Source organism: Cupressus sempervirens, chromosome 2, assembly GCF_028749045.1.
Source record: "Cupressus sempervirens isolate cs-2001-9-10 chromosome 2, ASM2874904v1, whole genome shotgun sequence".
Classification (NCBI taxonomy): domain Eukaryota; kingdom Viridiplantae; phylum Streptophyta; class Pinopsida; order Cupressales; family Cupressaceae; genus Cupressus; species Cupressus sempervirens.
In genome coordinates, this window is record NC_143119.1 from 687,338,224 (window position 1) to 687,357,031 (window position 18,808).

Genomic DNA, 18,808 nt, shown 5'->3' on the forward strand with positions numbered 1-18,808 from the left:
ACATAGCTTAGGGCAGTAGCAATCTCCAACATCGCCTGATTGTGTTCTTTCTTTTTCTTCAAATCTTCAACGGTTAGGGCTCTTGTTGGATCAACATGTTCTACAAAAATGCAAGATTTTCGATAGTCTCCAAGTCCTCCAAGGTTTAGCTTCATCAAACTTTTCCATGTAGGAAAATTATCTCTATTGAGCTTGGGTACCTCTCTTTTTGACATCTTGATCTTTATGCTTTTAGTGCCTTAAAACTAATCCTCTTAAGCAACTGCGCTCTGATACCAATTGTTGGAAAATATTTTAGAATAACTAAGAGGGGGGGTGAATCAGTTATTCAAGGTCCAGAAGTAAAAAATAAACTTTTCAAAATTTAGTGAACCCATTAAACTTTCTTAACCATGCATGCATTCATTATGTGTTAACCAAAACTAATAAGTTACTATGAAATCAACATGTAGAAATGTAAAGCATAAAACACAACATATCCATCAGCACATTTGACAAAATGATTTAATGTGGAAACCCAATTTGGGAAAAACCACCAATAACATGCTACTCCTTTTTCACTCTTCTGAAATGATGCCCTATTAAAGGCCAATCCTATTAAAGATTACAACACACACTGTTAAATGTGACTCGGTTAAGGGATTTCCATCACCCTACTAAAAGTGAGCCTTGTTAGAGGACTTTAGGCCATTCACATGGAATGCCACCACGTTAAATAATTTTCTAGTGACTATAAAGTCAACCTTTCTCCAAAGAATTTACCCTATGCTGATACAATTTTTAGAAAGTAATAGTAGAGCTTTGATCTAATACAACTTACAACCTTAGTTGCAGATTATAGATCACTATTTAGTCCTCAACTCTACTTTGCTTCCAATCTTTGTAGCTCTAACAACTTGTTCACCCTTCAATCATTTATCATCATTAAGCCTTCTTGCTTAGTCAGCCATTGTAGACTTCTTCACTTGGGTCACTTGTTGAAGCAAACCCTTTTCCTTCTCCTTGTCAAATTTTCACATCCAAAACTCTCTAACCTCTCTACTTCATGAGTAGACAACCCTACATCTAAGAAATTAGAACTCTTTTCCCTCTCATTATCCATCACCAAAATTAAGGTTTTTGATGGATTAGGTAGGATACAATGTATCTATCCCATATCTTGTCTTCTCTAGAAACTTCTCCTAGAATCCATTTGAATTTTTCTCCAAAATGGTTTACATAAAATTGTGTGCCTTCAACTCATCAATCTTATCTTCCTCCTGATTCACAAGTTCCAAGAAAAAAAACATTGTCATCTTTTAATTGGTGAATCTTCGATCTTTTTCATAATGCAGTAGCTCAGCATTATCAATTTATTGATGCTCAGAACACACTGTGTTACTCAGCATCTATTGTAAAATCACTCAGCATCAACTAGATTTTACTAGTGCTTGGCATCAACTAAAAATTACTTAGTATCTACTAACTTACTTAGCATCCACTAGAATTTTCTTTCACTTGGCTCCAACTAACTTTTTTCTCAAGTTGCACTAACTTTTCTCGGCACCTTCTATCAACTTGGTCAAGCTTAGCAAATGAACTTTGTTCAACCTTATTCTTCTAAACATTCTAAGTGTAGCCAATCATTTTGTAACCTCAAGTAGATCATCAATACATTATGTTATCACTGTCTTAATGGATTCTTACACTTCAATACATAATCATAACTCAACCTTTCCTCTAGGTATTTTTGTTACATCTTGTTGATCAAATCCTCCTCATTAATCAACTAAGTGATAGTGCTTGAAACATATAAGCAATTATCTTAACAACATGTAGCAAGTTTGACATTAGTGACAAAACAATGATTGAAACACTTCTTCAAAAATCTTTCTACTCAAATGATCTTTTCAATTATATATTAACAAATAATAACTAAAAATAATAAGAGGGAGCACATTAAAATTCTTGTACATTGCTATGTAGATTTGGAAACATACATCAAGATGATTTCAATACTAAAGTCTAATCAACACAACCAAAAGGAAAAGATGTGCTTGGAAACTAAATTTGTTGAGGTAGTTTCAAGATGTCTATTATTAGAACATCCAGATTTTTTTGTGGGTTTATGTGAGATTTTAAATGTTGGGTACATCAAAGGATTTGATATTGATGCAATCAATGATATGATCCAGCATAAGAAGCTCCAAATTTTTAAATAAGATGAGAGTTTCCTTTCAAGATTTTTCCTAATTGAATATTCCCTTGGGTAATATCAACCAGAAAGACATCATATATCAAGAAGGAAAAGGTTTGGGACATAGGCTAGGAAATCTAGGGCACCACATAGCTATAAGAAATTAGCAAGGCTAGCTTTGTCACCACATAATTTTAGGACATTAGCTAGGAAATTTATGCCAACATGGAAATTTCACTAGATTTTGTTGATGGATGGGACAATAGATTGCAAAATTTTAGGAAAGCATTTGAAAACATAAAGGAAGGCTCACCTAATTATTTGAAAATTAAGCTTATAAGAACATTATTCTATACTTCAGAATCATTGGATAAAGAACAACTAGAAAGAAGTTTAAGCCTTCATCTTATGAGGATGATGGGGGATGTTTTCCTTAAAATTCTTATTGTTTTAAAGTTTGAGGTGCAAACAAAAACCCTTAAATGGTGTCATTCAAACTTGAAAATTTGTTGGGTGATGAAGTTCTAAAATTGGTGACCTAATATTATTCTTTTACCAAATATAGATATCAAGATTTTTGATGATTTATAGGTTAAATATGTTGGAAGTCTTAGTGGGAAGTGAGATACTAAGAGGGGGTGTGAATTAGGATCTAAAAAACTTTAGCTTCTTCAAGAAAATAAATGCGTTCACCATTTTCCCATCTTATATCTAGATTATTAATCATATAACTATTATGTTATAATCAATCTAATTATGCATCACATCCCTAAACATGAAGTAAATGTACACACATAACATAAGAAATTTGGTTACTTAGAAATCCTCTAAGGTGAAGGTAAAACTAGGGTGGGGATGACACCCACAAATATTTGCTATAGCTACAATAAACGGTGCATGTTAAGGCTACAATGTTTGATCACTTATGGTGATCTACCCTATAAGGGGTCTACCCTATTAGGAGATTACAAGACTTATTCATTCTACCTTGATTAAATGATTTGAACTTACAAGTAAGTAAGCACTCTATTAGGATATTTGAATAGGCCTATTAGGATCACTTTGTTAACATATTTACCTTGATACATTTCTTAGAATTTCTTAGTAACTGATCCTTTGGTTAGTACTCTATTGTTGGATTATGGATCTTCTCTTTCTAATATTTATTTGATCTCCTTATCATATATATATTTTTCGCTTCACTTATTTGTTTGGTTTCTTTCTCTGATCACTTTGCTCATAATGTACATAGCGTCATTTTCTATCACTTCATCTATGCTCACATTCTTATGATTTAGGGTTTGGGTTCCTCTTTAAATAAATATTAATGGACCTTCTAGATCAATATTAATGATCTATATTCATCCATTTTTTTCATTTAGTCCTTTCATTTTTAAGATTAGTTGATCACCTTACATGGGCATCAATGATCTCTAAAAAACTGCATAATTGCCTTCTTAGTTGTCTCTATGATCTGTAAATCAAGTGTAGAAATTGGCCAAAAATGGTTTACATAAAGGTTTGTGCCATCATAAACACATGTAAAAAGCTATTTACTCGACACTTGAATATCTTGATGCTTAGTCGATACTAATATGCATGTTGTCCCTCATTTTTTGGATGCTGCATGGTAATTGTCTTACTTGACATAAATTGTCTCTTCTTCACTCGGTGTTTACTAACTTATGAGACACTCAACATACACTATTACTTGGTCCAAAGTGGAGTACATGGAAACCAAAGACCTACTTGGATCAAACTGAAGTGTGAAAAATTATATCACACAATTCTTGGCCTTTATTGGATGGCTCAATCATAGTGATTACTAACCAACTCTACCTAGGAAATGAATAACTAGTTAACACTAATAGACAACATGTCGTAGAGATCAACAATCCCCCCTTTGAAATTAGTGGAAAAAACTCTTTGTCATGACTTACTATTACATCCAAAATTACAAAATACTTTCACTCCCCCTATAACTATAACTCAATCTATATACATCATATATACATATTGCCCAAAAATTATTCTCCAAAAATAATGATTGAGTATCATGTCAGCAATTCATTTATTTTTCATTTTTAATTATCTATGATATGTATCTATTTCTCTTGTTCAATTTCTACTTATTTCCTCCTTGTTTTTTACACTTATGGTTGCAGGGGTGTTGGGGTTGGATTATATTTGTTCAAAAATGTCTTATAAATATGCAAAATAATTGCAAATTCATTATCCCAACTAGTTATGACTGATTCTTAAACTTGTATCTATATCTAGCTGAGCAACTAGATCAACCAAACTACCTGATGTAGAGAAATGATGATCTCTCTTAAGAAATACTTGTGCAACTGAATGTTCCTTATTCATCACCTCCACATGAGGTAGCAATATGGATGGAATGGAAAGGAATTTGGCTCTCATGTCATAATCTTTAGCTTATAACTTGACTAACCTTCATTGAGAAAAATATTCTATTGAAATGAATAGAGGTTGAACTTGCATCCATTCTCAAAGAATGTCTTGAAGACTTCAAGTATGCTTGAAGTTTATCAATATTATTTTTATTCTCCAAGTGAAGAAATCAACATCACAAAGCTTGTTATACAAAGATAGATACTTTGCAAAATTCCTACAGTATTTACAAGATTTGAAAGTCCAACCTATTTTATCGCCATCTATGTTTAGACTTTGTCCAAAACTTTGTGCTCAAATTTCTTTTTAGACCATCTCATCAAAGTTTCATTGGCCTCAATGTCCTCATTATTAACTCTCTCAATAATATGAATTAATTGATCAATTATTAGTTTTTCCTCATTCATAGTATGAATGTTAAATGCATCTAAATGTGTTTTATTTCATGCAATACCTAATTTTGTTCTCTCTCCCTTAACAATTCCTCTTGTTTGATCTTCCTCTATTAGAGTTCTTCCAAAATTTGCAATTATTCAAAAGCAATTGTGTCAAGGTTATACTTTGGAATCACAATGATCTCATTTAATATCACTAGCTTCCTAAGTGACTTAACCTTTTTCTTCATCTTCTTAGACCTTAGTGTGCTAACACTTGGCAATGTAATCTGCAATGGTGTAGCTTTATCACTTAGTCCCTATATCTATTGACTAGTTGTACCACTTGATGATTTGGTAGATACTAACACAACACTCAAAAACTATACTAGATCTTAGATTGTCTCTTTCTTCTTCTAAGACTCTTCAATCTACTACTTCTTGGCCTCATTTTTACCCTCATTGAGAGATCTTGAGGCATTATTTGCATACTTATCTACTTGTTCTTTCTCTTCTTCTTCTTCCTTGTTAATAACAAGAGTAGCTGTAAGGGTTGCATATTTAATCAAAATGAATTTTTTTCCATGTTCCTTGGTACTTACATCCTATTGATCTTTCTCCTCAAATATGACTAACGTAATTTGAAAACCATCAATTTTAGTGTTCAGAGTTGGTGCACTCTTAATCCTTAATAATCCTTGATTTGTATCAACACAATATTGGTATGTGGAAAAGGAGTATCTAAGGATGCACTCATTAGTGCTACATTTTTAGTTTCTTCCTCAACCAAGAAATTAAGATTTTTTTGTGTTTCATCATGAATTTCTTCAATGGTGACAACATCTTATTTTCCACTCTCATCTTCCTTTCTTCTTCTCTACTCTTTCAGATTTACTAGCTCAGTTACTTATGTGTCTTTGTCTTCCTCTTATCCTATTGCTAGAAGTGCCAATAGCTCAAATGCCTTTTTCCACACTAATTTTCTTTCTTGCACAACTTATTCTTGTTGGAAACATAAAAGGGGTAACTAAGAGGGGAGGGGTGAATTAGTTACCACAAAAATAAATATATGTCCCTTAGATGTCAATACAATCTTCCACTTATCATACAATATTGAATAGCATAGTTAACACTAGAATATAACTAATTCTCAATTAACAATGCAATATTAATATGTATTAATCTATTTTATCATTTATTGACTTAGTTGCAGAAATATAAGATTTAACGTGGAAACCAAGATTGAATAATTGATTCCAACAATTCTATGTAATTTTTCAAAATCTTATAGGCCCTTGTGTTGGGCACAAATTTCTCAGCCATTGAGTCTTCCCTAAATCTTGCATTGTTTGAGCTAGAGTTGTCTCCCTTATTGGTCTTTCTATAGATAATGCCCATTCCATTTTGTATCAAATTTATCATACAATTATTTTGGTATAATTTTCCTAGCTTTATAGGTGTGCATTTAAACTTTACATGTAGCATTGCTTGTTTAATATTTTCTTTATTTTCTTTATCTAAGAATCATAACCAATATATTTAAAAACTAAAATTCCTACTAAATTTCTTATACTTTCACATACCTAATCAACATTCTTAGGAGATAGTCTTGGACCAATTAGCATTTTGCTCAAATCATCAGACTCAGTTTTCTCTCCTTCGTCTTCTTCATCATCAGGCATGACAAAGAACTTAATCCTAGGCTTATTTTGTTGATGTTATTCAGTCCCTTTGATAAAAAAAAAATTCTCTTTGGTGTAAATTTTCCCTTTATTTTCTTGGTTATCTTTGTTGTGCCTTTCTTTGGGGTAGTTGTGGGGGATTCTTCTTTAGATCATTGTCTTGTTTTCCTTTTTTGAGGTGCAGAGGTAGCAGGTATAACATTTTACTTCAAATCCCTCTTGACCTTTGGATCTACTATCACAATTTTCTTCTATTTTTTTTCCTTAGTCTTAGAAACCACTAATTATTTTCCTTTTGATTCTTCTTATTCTTCTTTAGATTCAAATTCTCCATTTTCTCCTTTTCATTTAGTGATCTGCAAGGGTCCTTCACCAAGTTTGCCTTCAAAATCAGCAATCATCTTCTTCCACTTTTTGTCCATCTTTGGCACTTTGATTTGCATCATCATTTTTATTTTTGTTGAATCGTATGTGTCAAATAGCTCAACATTTTTTTCAATCTCTTCATACAAAAAGGTTGCTACAACTACAGTTATTTCATCTACATACCTCATATTGGATAGGCCTTAGTCATCCTTGGTAGTCCAACCTGTGCATAAGTATAATCAATGTCCAACATGAAATAAATATCATCATAATAGTGATCCATCAATGAATAGGGAATTTTCAATTTTTTCCTCATTTTTCTTTTGAAATCCTCAAAATTTTCATCCAAAATTATCTCAAAATTGTCTCCCAATTGTTCAATATAATAATTAATTTTTTTGGTCATTGATCTTGTCTTATCCCACACCATAGTACCTACTATTGGAAATGAATGTTTGACATAGGAAGATATGCACATTAGGAGTGATTTAAATTTATAAAATACATATTCTACACTGTACTGATTACTCCAAGATTCTTGGATAATTGTTGCAGTTGCAGCTAGGCAAGATCATAGTTGTGATCTTCTTAACAATTTTGTGCCCTTGGTCCACTGTAATGCATGGTACATTATTCAATTTGCTTTACTAATAGAACTCATGTATAATTACATGTATTATGAATTTAATAACAAGATCTTTAATTTCATCTATACACATGCCTTGATCGTTCTACTTGGACTTTTTTTGTTATCCAATAACATTCCTTACTAAGGAATGCAAATTCTTCACTTGATCTAGGGTAGGATACCCTATCACATGATGTATTATCATCTTATTGAATTTTACTGGCCCACTTTCTAGTGACAATTTCATACCATGAACCCTTCTTAAAATGATTATGATCTATTCAACTTTAAAGACCTTGGGAAAAGCTAGGACATGAGTAAGCCCTTTTTTGGCAACAACCTTATTATCATCCTTCAAAACTCCACTTTTACAAAAAAAATATTCACATGAATTTTTAAGTTCGTGGTTTGCAATCCCCCCTATCTTGCAAATGAAGCATGATCAAATGTCATGACCCATAACGAATCTTGGAAGAATCGATAATAAAGTGCCTGATGCATCTCTAGTCAACAGAATATCAGGGTATGCCCTAGATTTTTGTGGGGAGCTTTGATCATTCCTTACACTATGTGCATTATTATCTTGCAACATTTCCTTGCTAGTACCAAATGCAAATGATGCTATTTTTTAACTACAATTTTAAAATAAATTCAATAGTTTCACAAAACAAATCAACTTGGTTCACAAACCTTACTTCACTTTGCAATTTTCCAATAGCACATTATAAAATCACACAATATTTTGCACAAATTCTGTTTTTCAATCTCTCTTGAATCAATCTATGAGTTCTAAATCACCTGGTGAATGAAAATGAACTTCAAAATTTTATATATACGTTTAATCGGTCAAAATAAATGCTTCGTATTATAGTGTATGCATTACAGTTGTCCTTCAGTCTCAACACCATATCTTTCATTGCATAGTTAAGAGCATCACTTAGTCACCATTTCCATTTCCATGCTTGGCTCAGTCTATATAGAAGCTCTGTCTATATAGTGATACTTAGTCACTATAGACACTAATATTGATACTCATCATCTATTATACATATGATTAGTTTTTCTCAATTCTTGCCTCAATTTTTTCCTAGTGCATCTTGACTCATGCAAATATGGACTTTAACATATCTTATGTTAGGAACTAATGTAAAATGTAATATTCAAATATATAGTTCCTAGCATACCTTATATTCTTAGTTTGAGGAAGTGTGATCACTTGATCCATTGGATTAGGTGACCTCAACTTTATTGGTTCCACTATTGCCTTCTACTTCCTTCTCTCTGTAGGTTTTACTCATCTCCTTGATTGTTTGTTCCTTTACTATTTTCATTGCTATGTGTTGCTACTTGGGTCTTATAATTCTTGCTTACATGTCCAATATTTTGAAAACTAAAGTAAACTAAGCTTCCATTCAAACAACTCTTGTATTTTCCTCTAAAATGTCTCCTAATACAACTTTATACAATGAGACCATATTCTCCACAATAATGACAACTATAACATGTGTCATAATCTAAATACAAGTATGAGTTACCTTTTTTGGATGCGTTATGCTTCTTCTTGGTTGTTGAATTGGATTTTTCTTAAGATTTGCACTCTTGAGCTCTATGTCCATATTTCTAACAATTGTAGCTATGACCTTCAAATCTAGGTGCAACTTGTGCATTGCTAGCTTTTGACCTGCATTCATGAGATTGGTGTCCTTTTTTCTTGTGGTTAAAATGGTCTCCATTAAATTTAGGCTTAGGATTTTTCTTAACATTCTTGCTTCTGCAGATATTGGTCATATTTCTAAGTTTCCCATAGTGATCATATGTAGGTTTTTTATGCTTTCACTTTGCATTTTGTTCTTCTCCACTTTTTTATGACTCTCCCACTTTAGTGGAGGACATATGCTTGGAATATCTTAGTCCAGTGATGTCACTAGATGTTCTTGGTGATCTCATTAGTTCTTCAAAGTATATTATAGATTTATTAGGCTTGTTCATCCATTCCACTAGTTCCTTCATAAATCTTAACTCATTACTTAGTTCATCATTTTGTAATCTCCATATCCTTTATGTTCAGTTCCTGATTTGTAAGTAGTATTTCATTCATCATGTCCAATAGAATTTTCATGAGCTTCTACACATCATATGCTCTTTCATCAAGTTTGGTAGTCACTTATCTCATGTCTTCTTCTACCATTACTTTTTCTTCCTCAGCCTTATTTTTTTGTTCAGTCACTTCACATAACCTTACTAATTGGATTTCATGTTCTCTCTTTAATCATTTGACTTCTTCATTTAGTATGTTGTTCTTCTCTAACAGGTTTTCTATAGTTGTATCACTTTCACTAGAATTTCTATTATCAAATAGTCCTTTAGTTTCCTCTTCCTAATAAATTGTATCTTTTTGAAGAATAGCCAACTCTTTAATTTTCTTTAAGGATTTATCTAACTCCTTGCTTGATAATTCAAGTTGCTATAGTATAATATTGATGTCAAGCACTTGATTCTCAATGATCTTTCTCAATTCGTAAGCCTCCATCTCTCCAATATCTTAACTCTAAATTTATTAAACTTATGTTAACAGAACAAAGCTTTGATACCAATTGTGTTAGAATTATTTAGAATAATTGAGAGGGGGGGCAACTAAGTTATCCAAGGTCCAAATGTTGTTGAATTTTGTGAACCAGTTAGAGGATAAGGATGATGAGTTGGTGGAACAAAATTTTATGTAAACCATTTTTGAGCAAAATCAAGAGGATTCTTCATGATGTTTCTAGAAGAAACAAGATGTAGGTTAAATTCAATGAATCCTACCTAATCCATTCAAATTGAAATTAAAGGAGGGAAGAATGAAGTGGGAAAAGCAATTCCAAACTTCTATTTAAGGAGTCATGGGCCAAGAAACAAGAGTTGTTGGAGTGCCAAATTGCAAAGTGGTTGAAGGGTGTCAAAGAGAAGACATCAAGAGAAGAAGGAAGAATAGAGCACAGTGACTCTACTACAATAAGTGGTGAAAAGGAAGATTCTACTAGTACATTGAGCTTGAAGACTCAAGGAGATAAAGCTTGAAAGGAGGGCAAGTTTTCAAGAGTTGCAGAGACTAAAAGCTAGGCAAATTGTGAAGAGTTGAATTGTGATCTGAAATCTTCAAGATAAGTTGTGAATTGTAATTAGCTCAAAACCCCTTATTGTTACTCTCTAGCAATTGTATCAGTTTGGGTAAAGTCGTATGGACTTAGGTTGGTTTAATAACCATTTGTAAGTCCTTTAATAGGGGGGTAAAAGCACAGATCTGTGTCACTGTTTGTGATACAAAAATTTGTTTTGGTCAAATCTCATTTCTCTATCAAAACTCTCTTTTTTTCAAAAACTAAAAATACCCTTTTATAGATCTTAGATTAAATATCATCATTATATAAATTTTTGAGTGTTTTGATTAGTTATAATATGTTATAATCTCAAAATATTATAAGTCGATATTTCAACATTTCAGAAGATGCTCTCTCAAAAAATGAAAAAAAATAGTAAATCATATCAAAAAAATAAAAAAATTATATTTATCACTAGAGGAGAGAATCCTCTTCATGAATATGTAATTTTTTTTCAAGAAGGTATAGATTTGATAGAGAAGTTTTGATGGGAGGAAAAAACTGTTGGATCTTGACAAGGTCAAACTTGAGTACTTATAACAAAGAAAATATACATCAAAAATAAATTATTTCTTTTTTTGTTCACTAGCTATACATGTCATCTATAAAATATTTTCAAATTAGAACAAAAAAACATGATTTGCACATACTTGTTTGACGGGAACTACATTCTATATTTTTTACAGTTAAAAAAGGGACTTCAAAATAAAATAAAATGAATAAATTCTGAGTCAAAAAAATTATAAAAATTATAGGCATTAAATTCATACAATTCTACACATTTCATTAGTTTACATCATCTTCATATTTTAAACACAAATACCATTTTTTTTGTCATTAATATTGAACTATCACATTCTGATATCACGTTTCTTTATAAAAGGTGACATAGGTTTGTGCTTTTACCCAGGGTGGCATTCCAAGTGACTGCTCTAAAGTCCTCTAACTAGGCCCACTTCTAATAGGGTGGTTAAATCCTTTAACTAGGTCACATTTAACAGTCTATTTTATCCTTTAACAGGGCATGCCTTTCACAGGGCATCACTTTAGAAGAGTGAGAATTGAGTAGCATGTTGCTGGTGGTTTTTCCCAAATTGGGTTTCCACATAAATCACTATGTTATGTTTTGATCTTTTAATGTGTTATACTTGCATGTTGAGTTATAATAACTTGCTAAGTAAGAAAGTCTAAACTTGGATGAATGAACTGTTTGATAGGCTCACTTTACTTGATGAAAAAAATTTAATTGGATATTTGGACCTTGAATAATTGATTCATTGCACCTCCCTCCCCCTCTTAGTTACTATAAATCATTTCTAACAATTGGTATCAGAGCCATCCGCTAATTTAATTTAAAGTTACTAGAAGCAGGAAGATCAAGATGTCCAAGAGAGAAGTTCCCAAGCTTAACAAAGATAACTTTGTTCCATGGAAAAGCCTAATGAAATTGCACCTTGGATCAATAGGTGATTATGCAAAAACCTAAATTAGAGTGGGACATGTAGGTCCAACTGGACCCCTTTCTACAAATGATTTGAACAAAAGGAAGGAGCATAATCAAGAAATGTTGGAGATTGCCTTTGCACTCAATTTTGTTAAATTTGATGACATCAAAGCATGTGATACTGCATTCAAGATGTGGAAAGTCTTATCAAATATCTACGGAGGAGATTAGAATGTTCAAAGAACAAAGAGAGAAAGCCTCAGAGGAAAGTTTGATGACATAAATATGGAGGAAGGTGAGAATGCTACTTCATATGCCTCTAGAATGAAAGAAGTCGTAAGTGCATTAAGGAGTCTAGGTGGCCATTTAGAAGATGATACTATCAATAGTAAATACTTAAGAACTTTTCTCTCCATCAATGCTATTAGAGTTTCAGCCATTCAAGAGCTAAGATGTGTACCAGGAAACACACTAACCTTTGAAGGAATAGTGGGAAGACTCATTGCTTTTGAGTTGTCCAATTATGATAACTACAAACCTAAAAATCTTGAATTTTCTTTCAAGGCTAAGCTATCATTGAAAGATACTGAGGAGGTGAAATCAAATAATAAGAGTAGAAAAGGAAGACATGCATCTAGTGATAGTAGCATAGATGAAGAGGATGTGGAACAGTTGGAAGCACTACTGGCAAGAGGACTCCACAAAGGCAAAGGAAAATTCAAAGTTAAGCTCCCTGTCATTTGTTTTAATTGCAATGAAGTAGGACATATTGCTGCAAGGTGTACATAGAAGAAGAACTACAAAGAAGGAAACAAGTACAAGAACAAAAGAGAAGATGATAGCAAAGATTACGAGGACAAAGGAAAAAGATGCTATATTGTTGAAGAAGATTCTGATGAGAATGATGATGAAGTAGTTTATGTAGCCTTGAAGGATGAATTAGATGAAGATGAGGCAATAGCTCTGGTAACTTGTGTAAACAAGAATAAAAAATGGATCATAGACAGTGGATGCTCACATCACATGGTAGGAGACAAAAGTAAGTTTATTACCTTTACCTAGTATGATGGAAATAGTGTTAGATTTGGAAACGATGCTCCATGTCAAATCAAAGGAAAAGGTTCTATTAAACTTACAAAGAAAATTTCATGTGATAATGCATAGTATATTGAGGGATTAAACTACAATTTGCTAAGTGTGTCACATTTAGGCAATGTAAGTTGCAAATTAGAATTTGGAAACAAGACTAACAAAATGTATGATATTGATGGAAATCTAATAAGAAAAGGTGAACAAACTAGGAACAATCTATTTTACCTAGATATGGAAGATGCAACCTATCTTATAACGACTTGATGACATTTGATTATGGCATAAAAGGTTGTGTCATGTTAACTTTGATCATTTGATTAGCATCAAAAAAAAGAAGAAAGTCAAAGGTTTTCCTAAGCTAAAGAAACTTAAAAATACAATGTGAAAATGATGTCAACTAGGGAAGATGACTAAGTCAAGTTTCAAAAGAAAAACCTACACTTCCAAAGAAGTACTCAAACTAGTCCATACTTACTTATGTGGCCCAATAGAAGTGCAAAGCTACCTAGGAGACAGATACATAATTCTATTTGTAGATGACTATTCCAAGATGATGACTACCATGTTCTTAAAGAAAAAATATGATGCATTTCAAATGTTTAAGTGGTATTTGGCTAGGGTTGAGAAGGAAACTGGCAAAATTTTGAAGTGCCTGAGATCAGACAAAGGAGGAGAGTTTACATCAAAAGTGTTTGAGATATTTTACAATGAAAAAGGTATCAAAAGGCAAACATTAGCACCAAGAACTCCACCATAGAATGGGATTGCAAAAAGAAGGAATAGATTAGTAATAGACTGTGTCAAAACATTAATGATTGAGAAAAATGTTGCTCTGAAGTACTAGAGAAAAGTTGTAAGTACTGTTGTTTACACCCTAAATTGAGTACAAGTAAAGAAAAGAATAAATGCAACACCTTTTGAACTATGGTATGGTCACTCACCTAATGTAAAACATTTCAAATTATTTGGTTGTAAATGCTATATACTTAAAGATACTAGGAATGTCAAGTTTGATGCAAAAAGTGATGAGGGTATATTCCTTGGATACTCCACTAGAAGCAAGGCATATAAGTGTTTGAATATTAACACTAACAAGATTGTGGAGAGTGCAAATGTAAATTTTAATGAGCATGCAAAAGTCCAAGTTGATGAATCTGAGCAACCCGAAGATTATAGATCTTTTGTATACTTCTATGAAGGAATACCAACTGAAGATGATGCTGCCAATCAAGTTGGGAATCAAAAACAAATTTTAGGATCAATTGAGTCATAGCTAGTGAATGTTGAGCTGCATTTAGGAGTTGAGTTGTAGAATGAAGAAAATGCACATTTTGACTCTAAAATTAGTACACATGAAATAAATAATGAAATACCGGATAGAGATGTGCAAAGTGACTTTGAAGCTATAGGATCAACTATGGAAAGAAGGACAAAACCAAGACTAGCAAAGTATGTGAGAAGACATCACCCTATAGATCAAATATTTGGTGACAAGGATGCAAGACCAATGACAAGAAATAGACTAAGGAATGGATCATGTCTGCTGAGCAAGAGAACCCAAAATAGTGAAAGATGCACTAAAAGATGATAATTGGCATAAATCTATGGAAGAGGAGATAGATTAGATTGAGAAGAACAAAACCTAGACTCTAGTTCCTAGACCAGCTAATAAAAATTAATTCATACAAAATGGGTCTTCAAGAACAAACTTGATGAGAATGGTGAGATAACAAGAAACAAGACCAGACTAGTTTGAAAAGGCTATGCACAAGAAGAAGGATTGGACTATGGGGAAATATTTTCCCTTGTTGCAAGAATGGAAGGAGTAAGAACACTACTTGCATATGCTACTTACAAAGGTTTCAAAGTCTAGCAAATGGATGTGAAGTCTACTTTTCTGAATGGTATACTGGAAGAGGAAGTCTACATAGAACAACCAAATGGATTTGTTGTTGATAGTAACAAGGATATGGTTTGCAAATTGCATAAAGCACTCTATGGTTTGAAGCAAGCACCTAAAGCATGGTATGAGAGATTGCACAAATACCTTGTGAAGATAGGATTTGAGAGAATAAATGACAACATGAACTTGTATATCAAGGTAGAAATAGGTAAAGACATTTTGATATCTAAAATCTTTGTTGATGATATAATATTTGGCAGAAAAGATGTTCTATGCAAAGATTTTGCTGATCAAATGAAACATGAGTTTGAGATGTCAATGTTTGCAGAAATAAAATTCTTTGCTAGATTGCAAGTACATCAATTAAAGCATGGCATATTTGTGACCCAATCAAAATACATCAAGGAGATACTCAAGACATTTGGATTAGAAGACTCAAAACTAGTCAGTACACCAATGGTAACATGACATAAGTTATCTAAGAATGGTGAGTCAGCTGAAGTAAATCAGATAATGTATAGATCAATGATTGGGAAGTTGTAGTATATTGTACATAGTAGACTAGACATTGCATTAGCTATTGGAATAGTGGCACGATTTTTTGCTAATCCAAGAGAAAATCATTTGATAGTAGTAAAGAGAATACTGAGGTACCTAAAAGGAACTAATGACTTTGGTCTGTACTACAAAAGAAGTGAAAAGTTTGAGTTAAGAGCCTACATTGATGCAGATTAGGGAGGTAATATTTATGATAGAAAAAGCACAAGTGGAGGATCACTTTTCTTAGGAAAAAGATTGATTACTTGGACCAACAAAAAGAAAAGTTGTACCTCATAGTCCATAGCACAAGCTAAATATGTTTCTTCTACTATCAACTACACAAATATTGTTTGGATCAAATATTTTTTGCAAGGTATAAAGGAAGAGGTAAATGAACCTATGATACTTTATTGTGATAATACAAGTGCCATCAACATATCAAAGAATCTTGTGATGCATGCCAAAAGAAAGCATATTGCAATTAAGTATCACTATGTCAGAGAATTGGTGGAAGACAAGCAAGTAAGGATGGATTATGTTAGTTCAAAGGAATAGATTGTTAACATCTTTACAAAAGCTCTACCTAAAGATGCTTTTGAGTATCTTAGAGGTAAGTTAGGGGTGATAACACTAGCCAAGGCTACTTGAGAAAAAGCAAGAGTATCTTGCATCAAATGAGTTGATTGTTGGCCTATTACAAATTGATGCAAAGGATATTTACTTTAGGATCATGCGTGAAGTAATCAAAGTGTTGAAGTTCCAAATTAGTCATAAGAAAGGTGATAGAGGAACAAATTGGAGTACCTAAAAATTCTACGCTTGCATGCTAAGATGTTGAAATAGTATGTCTTTGGCATTGTTGTCAAAGAGGGATAAATAGTAAAAAATGGCTGATCAATAATTGAGGGAGAAGAATGAAGAAATTGATCAACAGCATTCAAATGGACAGAGGGAGAAATAATCTAAGAAGGAATTAGGAGTAGTAGAAAGAAGAAGAATGTATAGATATGAAAAAGGAAATAGTAGCTCAGAGGGAGAAAATAGTGCAAACAAGAATCAATCAAAGGAATATAGTTTATAAGAAACAGAATTCAAAGGGAGTCATAAATTAACTTATGTTTCTAATAGAATGAATAGTTTTGAATAAAGTTTTCTTTTTGGAATTTGATTTACTATTTTAACCTAGTTAGCATTCTGTTAACTTGATCGATTAGTTTGGTTTTCCATCAATGCCAAAGAGGGAGATTTTTGGAAATCTGATTGAAAATGAATACTATCAAAGAGACAGATTGTTGCAAACAAGGTTGTTGTTAAAAGAATTTTTTCAATCATTATTTTGTCATTAATGTCAAACATACTATTTGCTGGAATGAAAATTGCTTATAAGATCCAAGTACTATCACTTACTTGATTGATGAAGAGGATTTAATCAACAAGATGTAACAAGAGCACCTAAGGGAAAGGTTGAGTTATGGTTTTGTAATGAAGTGCAAGGATCAATTAAGACAATGGTTAAATGATGTATTGATAACATACTTGAAGATATAGAGTATGGTCACACTTAGAAAGATTAGAGGAATAAGTTGCAACAAGGTTAACTACAAAGCTTAACTAAGTTTATTAGTAAGTGCCAAGCAAGCTAGTTCAAGATGAGTAAATTTTTAGTTAGTGCTAAGCAAATGAAAAATTTGGTGTGTGCCAAGTGATATACAAGGAGCCAACCATGTTCAGGTGCTGAGTAAAGTAACATCTATCAAGCATTAGAAAAACTTAGTGGATGCTGAGTGAATCCACAGTAGGTGTCAAGCATTAATAAAATGTAGTTGATGATGAGTAACATAGTATGTGCCAATCACCAAAATTTCAATAATGTCAAGCTGTTGCATTATTTGAAAAGTCAAAGATTCACCAAATCTGAGCCTACAAGTTTGCTACCTTGAATTTTGTGAACCAATTGAAGGATAAGGATGATGAGCTATTGGCACAAAATTTTATGTAAACCATTTTTGAAAGATAAGTTGTGAATTGTAATCAACTCAGAACCCCTTATTGTTACTTTCTAGAAATTGTATCAGTTTGAGTAAAATCCTATGGACTTAGGTTGTTTTAGTAGTTATTCATAAATCCTTTAATAGGGTGGCATTCCAAGTGAATGTTCAAAATTCATCTAACCAAGCCCACTTCTAATAGGGTGGTTAAATACTTTAACCAAGTCATATTTAATAGTGTGTTGTAGCCTTTAATAGGGCAAGCCTTTTAAAGGGCATCACTTCAGAAGAGTGAGAATTGAGTAACATGTTACTGGTGGTTTTTTCCAAATTGGGTTTCCACATAAATCACTATGTTATGTGTTGATCTTTTCATGTGTTATGCTTGCATGTTGATTTGTAGTAACTTGCTAGGTAAGAAAGTCTAAGATTGGATGAATGAACAATTTGATAGGCTAACATTAATTGATGAAAAAAATTTAATTGGACATTTTGACCTTGAATAACTAATTCACCCCCCCCCCCCCCCCCCCCCCCGCCGCCCCCCAATTATTCTAAAGCATTTCTAAAAAACTTGTATTGTGGCCAACTTTATAATTATGTAATTGGATTGATATATATGTAATGTGTTGTATCACATCCAATGTATGTGTGGAATTAGAAAGTATAAAAGAGAAAAAGTGTGAATTACAAAGGCTAGAGTAGTATAAGGAGCAATAAAGGTTCATCTATCATAGCAAGGAATCTCATTCAGCAAACCAAGTTACAGATCAGAGATCAGCTATTGCTTCAATATAATAGGTAGATTAGTCAAATCCTTTAATAAGGTAGACCTAATAGTCTTATATAAATCTCTTTACTAAGTACATAATTTATTTGATGTTTGTCAATCCTTTCACAAGGTGGACCTCGCAGTCCTTATTGCTCCTAACAAGGTAGATCATCAAAAGTGATCAATGTAAGCCTTAACAAGCCAACTTTATACTATAGTACTAAAGCTTGTGGGTATCATCCCCACCCTATTTTTAGTTTCTATTTGGAAGGTTTCTGGATCACCAAA